The sequence below is a fragment of the Anguilla anguilla genome, chromosome 3, assembly GCF_013347855.1.
Source record: "Anguilla anguilla isolate fAngAng1 chromosome 3, fAngAng1.pri, whole genome shotgun sequence".
NCBI classification, from domain to species: Eukaryota; Metazoa; Chordata; class Actinopteri; order Anguilliformes; family Anguillidae; genus Anguilla; species Anguilla anguilla.
The window spans coordinates 70,641,719-70,649,225 of record NC_049203.1 but is presented as its reverse complement, the minus strand read 5'-3'; the positions used below and the strand labels follow the sequence as shown (position 1 = coordinate 70,649,225).

Genomic DNA, 7,507 nt, shown 5'->3' with positions numbered 1-7,507 from the left:
AAATGCAGCTCCCAAAACACTGCTGCTCTCAAACACTGCTGCTCTCAAACTGCTCCCAAACATTGCTGCTCCCAAAACACTGCTGTTCTCAAACACTGCTGCTCTTCGAAAGCTGCTGTTCTCAAACGCTGCTGCTCTTCTAACACTGCTGCTCTCAAATGCTGCTGCTCAAACTGCTTTCAAACGCTGCTGCTCTTCAAATCTAAGTCCGACGCCCTTGTCTGGAATTGCTCGCTGGCCCTTTCCTCAGACGGCCCATCTGCAGTGCCCGTTATTCTCAATATCAGCATCCTGCTTTACTCCGGTGCCCTCAGCATGTACGGGTCTGTAAATCCGGGCCGGCGTTTTGCATGTGAGCGTAAAGCAGTGCTGGGGCCCCCGCCCCCCCCCCCCCCAGAGAACAGCTGCACAGAGACACCAGAAACCCCCAAATCTCCTCCCGCCCCCACCGGATCAGCACCATCAGCACCTGCTGACTCTCTCTGCTACACTTCAGTTTGTAACAGACACAAAGGCGTAGCTAAATACACAGCTCTCACATTATCACAGTTCAGTTTCCCGTTTCCTTCTCCGTCCCTTTATGGATCAGCAGCCATGCTGCGATCTGATTGGATTACCTTCCTGCTGGACTGGGGGAGGTGGCCCTCTAGTGGTCAGTTCCCACGGGCAGTCACTGTCCAGACTCTCAGTCCCCAGGTCAGCTGTGTGTTTCTGCCATTAGCTCCTGCAAACAGAACCGCCAACGCTCCACTGACCTCAGATCAGTCCACACACGCACTCACACACGCATACAGTCACACTCACACACATATCTGCACACACACTCATACACGCACACTCACACTCATACATGCACGCACACACACACTCACACTCATACATGCACGCACACACACACTCACACTGGCACTCACAAACACATACACATACATACACACACACACACACACACACACACACACACAGGTGGTGAAAAGGGGCTGAGTCCTGAACAGTGAATCAGAGAGCGCTGCTTCCACAGCAGGATTATTCATCCATCATCCCCCCATTCTTTCTCTCTCACCACTACCTTCTGCCTTCCGTCTGCCTCTCCCTGTCCCTCTCTCCCTCTCTCTCCCTTCCCCAGGTTCTCTGTGGCTCTCTCTCTCACCCTGTCTGTCTCTGTCTCTGCGCAGTAAGCGTGTTTGGGGGCCAGTCTCTGTGTTCGTTAGCGGGGACTGCTACTGCTCCACTCTGGGCTGCAGTAACGCGGGACTCCTCTGCATCTCTAATGAAGCCGGTCGTGTGTGCCTGACATGTGGGGACTGAACAGGGCAGACGGCTGCAGATGGGCCACAGTTCCCCCACTCTGACTGTCTGACACATGACAGAGACATGCCAGAGGGGGCCACTGTGGGGACCGGTCCTCATAAACCACAGCTTTAACACAGCAGAGCTTTAACAGAACACAGGCGTGTGTGTGTGCGTGTGTGTGCATGTGTGTGTGTGTGCATGTGTGTGTGTGCAGCTCCGTACCTGATCTGACTTGTATAACAGACTGTAACTAAAGATGTAAAAGGCAGTAGAGAAGACTACTAGGAGCGTTCATATTTCACATGACACCACTTATCTGTCTGACAGACTGGCTCACTGCTGCATATTTACCGATGCAGTGCAGTTTGAGTAGGCTGCTCCAGAGCATATTAAACTCAGGATCACACACCCATATTTTTAACCCCCAAACTACAGAACATAAAAAGCTACAGAGAAAGAGAGAGAAAGAAAAACAGTGAGAGAGAAAGAGAAAGAAGAGGGGGAAAGCGAGAGAAAGAGGCTTGTTGTTCTGTTAAACTTTCAGTGTGAATCACAGCCCTCAGGTCCTCCTTCCATGGGGTGTTGAAGTGGAATTTCGGGGAACTGTTCAGAGAGTGTCTGCACATGCAGTCTCTGGGACGTGTGATACCTCTCCCAATAAAAATAAAAACTCACGCTCAAGCCGCGATATTTTCAGTTTACCTGGAAACGAAAACAACAGGAGCCCTTTGGTCCTGCGAGTCGCACGTCCTCTTCAGGCCCTGTTTGAGGTGATTAAAGAAGACGTTTCATTAGCAGCTAACTGTGGGCTTTCACAGGCCACGCCCCCATTCTCACCCCTCCAGACCTAAGGGCCAATCAGAGGCTCAGATCCGGCACAGTTCCTGTAACTAGTGAAAGCCACCTTCCCTCCATGGCCTGGTCATGCGTAGTGATCTGCAGTGTCTCACTCTGGAAATATGGGCCCCGTCGGGCTGGGCCTCCGTCCAGAACAGAGCCACAGCACTTCCTCCCTGGAAAGAGAGATTTGGGGTGGATGTGATGTGGGGTGCTCTGTATGGTTGCAGTTCCTGTGCTGTGTTTACAGTTGAGAGAGTGATTTGGTGACGACCTTGGAGTGGTAATATGTTTCCAATGTGTGACCTTGGGGCTTAGCTTTACTCAGCTGCAGGGGGCGCTAAAGATATTATATCACCCGACTGCAAAACAAGAGCAACAGGTGCAGGAGAGAGAGGGGAGAGAGGGGGGGAGAGACAAAGAGAGAGAAAGAGGGGGAGATTCAGAGAGAGAGAGGGTGGAGAAAGAGAGAGGGAGAGGGGGGTAACAGACTCTGATGGGGGAGCAGTAGCAGTGATTTTAGCCAAACGTACTCTACTCTAAAACTGAAATAATATTTCAAAAATCCCAGAAAGAGGACAATCCCTTTAAAGAGCCTTCTCATTGGCTGTTACCATGGCACCAGCTCTGACCCTTTCAGAAACCCTCTGACATCACCCCAGCTGCAAGTCAAAGGTCAGCAGAGCGCCCCCATCACCCCGTGATTATTCCCCAGGGTGAGGCGTGATGTCACAGAACATCTGACAGAATTCATCAGCCAATCACAGCCCGGCTGGTTCAGCGCTACACTACAAAAACAGTGCACATGTTAAGCTTTTATGAGATGTAGGAAAGATAGAGCTGTACTCCAAAAGCTCCGCCCCCCCCCCCCCCCCCGGCCCCCCTCTACCCCCCTTCCCCCCCCCCCAAACATCCTGGCATGTGTAGAGCATGTCATCGCAACACCATGTCCTGGGCCACATAGGACACCCTGTCTAAATTAGCCGTGTCATCGCCTGTAGCTGGCTGTGAATCATAGAGTCGCATGGAGATGAGATGCTTCAGTCCCAAGGAGACTGGGCGGGGAGGGGGGGGTTCAGATCTGTTCAGATCATCAGGCTAATTCTCCAGGTACCCATTTAAAATTATTACCTGGATTCTTTACCTCTGTAAATCTCGTCTCCAACGCTCCTCTCTGCTGTACCCCTGTACCCCCAAACTCCCTTGCACCTCTAGCCGTTACCAACCTGCAGTCCGGAAGGCCAGCCATACCCAGCCAGAGCCCCCATACCCAGCCAGACCCCCCCATACCCAGCCAGACCCCCATACCGAGCCATTATCCCCCATACCCAGCCAGACCCCCATACCCAGCCATTATCCCCCATACCCAGCCTGAGCCCCCCCATACCCAGCCTGAGCCCCCCATACCCAGCCAGAGCCCCCCCATACCCAGCCAGAGCCCCCATACCCAGCCAGACCCCCCCATACCCAGCCATTATCCCCCATACCCAGCCATTATCCCCCATACCCAGCCAGAGCCCCCATACCCAGCCAGACCCCCCCATACCCAGCCAGAGCCCCCATACCCAGCCAGACCCCCCCATACCCAGCCAGAGCCCCCATACCCAGCCAGACCCCCCCATACCCAGCCAGAGCCCCCCATACCGAGCCAGAGCCCCCCATACCCAGCCATTGCCCCCCATACCGAGCCAGAGCCCCCATACCCAGCCATTGCCCCCATACCGAGCCAGAGCCCCCCATACCCAGCCATTGCCCCCCATACCGAGCACTATGACAATGAGATCTCAATCGCTAATCAGAGCACTATGACAATGAGATCTCAATCATAAATCTGAGCATTGATATCGAATAACAAGACCTCAAGCACCATCCAGTGCACATACGTTAGTATCCCTGTCCATTCCAAGCCCTCTAAAGTGAAAAATCTAATTTTAGACCTCGAAGGTCAGCCATTGAAGTTATGAAGGAACCATGTCTTTGAGCACAGAGAATAGCAGAATAACGCTCGTATCCATGAGGATAGGGGTTTCCACTCAGAGTTATAGTTTAAAAAAAAAACAACAAAATATGAACCACGTTTTCAAGAATAAACGGTAATAACCCTGAAACCCCACAGACTGATGTAACGGCAAACAGGTAATAGGTGTGAAAAGCTGCCCCAAAGGTTCATGGTCTGAATGAAACTGTTGAAAGGCTCTGAGTGTTGGGGGCTCTGGCACTAAAACATTATCTCTATAAGGGAGCTCTTGCACTAAAACATCTCTATAAGAGGGCTCTCGCACTAAAACATTATCTCTATAAGGAAGCTCTCACACTAAAACATTATATCTATAAGAGAGCTCTTGCACTAAAACATTATCTCTATAAGAGGGCTCTCACACTAAAACATTATCTCTATAAGAGAGCTCTCACACTAAAACATCTCTATAAGAGGGCTCTCGCACTAAAACATTATCTCTATAAGGAAGCTCTCACACTAAAACATTATATCTATAAGAGGGCTCTCACACTAAAACATTATCTCTATAAGAGAGCTCTCACACTAAAACATTATCTCTATAAGAGAGCTCTTGCACTAAAACATTATCTCTATAAGGGGGCTCTAGCGCTGAAAACAGTACCTTGATTGAATCAAGCTAAATGATTAAATTAAGAGCTTCTCTTTGGTGAAAGCGGTGTGGCTGGTTCAGGGCTGTTTCGGGCAAGCAGGTGTTTTTCCGATCGGTCTTTATGCCTCCCAGCTGTTCCCCCAGGCCGAGCTCCTGAGAGATGAAGTTTCGCCAGTAAAACTCACCGTCACGGTAGTTATGATAAAACTCCCTTTTTGGATTGGGGGTGGGTGTGTTTTATTTTCGGGGGGGGGAGGGGGGGGGGGGGGGGGGGGGGTTTGTGTAATGAAATGCTGATTGAGGAAGGTCACATCACAGCAATTTTGATTATTACTTGAGAACCGTGTGGATTAAAATAGTAAATTATATGTGCTCCACCTTAAAAAAAAACACTATAAATATTTGTATGGAAAATTTAAATGACTAAAAATATTTAGATTATCCACAAAAGAAGGCACTCTTCAGAACAGACAACAATCACATCTCACAGCAGTGTCTGGTTATCCATCAAACTTCTGTGTTTTGCTTCAATTTTTGTTTGTGAATTTAGAATATGTTTTTCTCATAAAACATTGAAAAACTGCATTTTTTGGGAAAAAAAAAAAACATTTAAAATGTTTATTATGATTTGTTTGTGCTTGGCACATGCACAGCTTTTAATAGTCCATTTTATGAATCTCTTGTTAAACATTCTAGAAATGTCAAAGTAGTTTGACAGGCGCATAAATAGAGTCATATATCTACATACACCAAGAAAACATATTTTCATTTTCCCTGTTCATATTTTGCATTTGCAACAGTCTCAGAGCTTACAGTTCTGTTCGCGGTCTTCATCGTGTCCGTTTGTGTAGAGAAGTTTAACCGGCTCCGACTAAGGCCCATATGAGGAAGACTAGTAAACGTGCGGACGCTTTCAGGTTTCTTACAGTCTCAGGTTTACAGAGTCTCAGTTTCAGAGACTGTACCCAGGCCCACTGCAGCACAACCATTCCCAGAGGGGTCCTTTTCATTTCAAACAGGCATTATCACGGCCACCTGTCTAATGGTGAAATACTGCAACACGCCCCCTGTGTCAGAGTCTGGTGTGTTGGGCTCTATTCTGGCTTTGCCAGGTTCAGTATTGCACCAAACAGACGCAGAACCACACCCCCTGGGGCACGCAGGGTCGTGGGGTTGGGGGTAGGAGGGTGGGAGGAGGGAAGGGGGAAGGGTGGGGGGGGGGGGTACACAGTCCTAGTGTTCCTGGTCTCCAATCAGATTTTTAAACAGCACACTTCCATCACTGACTGTATTCATTCTGAACTCGAACCATAAAAACAGAGGGAAAAAACATCATTTAAAAAATGTCAGTTTGGTTTGTTGTTCCATGGTGTTGCAGAACCAGCTTCCGCTGTAGAGCTATTTCCCCTCATCTGATTAGAGATTTAGTAGAAGGCAGGGAGAGGATGGGGGGGGGGGGTCTCTGTGTGGGGGGGGCTCTGTGGGAGGGGACTCTGAGTGGCAGTATGCAGGGTAGAGGGTGTGAGGGGTCGGGGGGTGGGGGGGCTCGGCACTCACACCATGTGCATGTGGGATGGCGCTCCATACTGCCGCCCATCACTGCTCATCGCCCCCTGCTGGCCAGCGCCGGTACCGCCACCGCTCCTGTGTGTGGCCGCGTCCATCCCCCGGGGCAGGTACTGGCTCTCAGCGTATCCAGCGCCAGGACCCAGCGGGAGGGGCGGGGCCTGGGGGGCGGAGACTCGGGGGGAGCCAGGGAAAGCGTAGCCGTACAGGCTGCAGGGACTGTGCAGGGGGAATCCTCCATACGGACCCTGCTGTGCGGGACAGCTAGCGCTGACCATGTGACCCGCAGGGGAGGGGCCATGGGTGGGGCTGGGGGCGGAGCCACTGGGGTTAGACCCACCCCCCGCCTGCATCATGTAATGCAGCTGTGAGGCGGGGTAGGACCCCAGCTGCCCGCCGCAGGCGTCCATTTTACAGCCTGCACTGTTGGCGACGCAGGGCGCCTGCATCGCCGTGGCAACCAGGGAGGAAGTCCTCTGGGGCAGGTAGGAGTTGGGGGGCGGGGCAGTGCCCCCTGTCTGCCGCCGGGCGTAGGACGCATCAGTCAGGCCGCTGTAACCAGGGAGGGCGTGGCCGGGGGCGTGGCTATGGGCGTGGCCGAGTCTGGGGGCGGGGCCACGGGCACAGGCCGAGTACTCCGATAGGCTCATGCCACACAGAGGGCTCTCCCTGCAGTCGACACCAAAGCCGCCGGGGGAGAGGTGGAAAGCGGGTGGGGAGCAGGAGGGGGGGAGAAGGTGGGCGGGGCCAGCGGGGGAGAGAAGGTGGGCGGGGCCAGAGGGGGACGGTGTTCCTGCGCTAGAGGAGGTGGGGGAGGTGCCAGTGCTCCCGCCTGAAACACAAACACAACAGGATGGATCAGAGAATTGATCTCGCCTTCAATCATTAATATCAAGCAAATTATTAACTAATTATAACAAACTAATTACACCCACTTCCCTAAAATGAACGCTGGAGAATCATTTCTCAGTTATGGACAATTCCATGTCAGTCAGCAGAAGGCCTGAGATTATTATCAAATGTTTTATTTTATTTTTAGGGATGACTCATCGCCATGGTGACAACACCGAGCGGACTCAGACGCTGAGCGCCGGGAGGTTTCATGGGAAGGTTTTGGCGCTGGGAGAGGAAGCTGAGGCAGGCCCGGATTCCAGCGAGACAGCGCAGATTACGCTGACGGTCTCCAGGAGACGGTCTCCAGG

The 7,507-nt window shown here is 51.8% G+C and overlaps 1 pseudogene; it reads right to left on the bottom strand.

The window, feature by feature from the left end:
• Positions 1 to 6,279: 6,279 nt before the first annotated feature.
• The window catches only part of LOC118222900, a 17,036-nt pseudogene continuing 15,808 nt past the window's right edge, over positions 6,280 to 7,507 (bottom strand).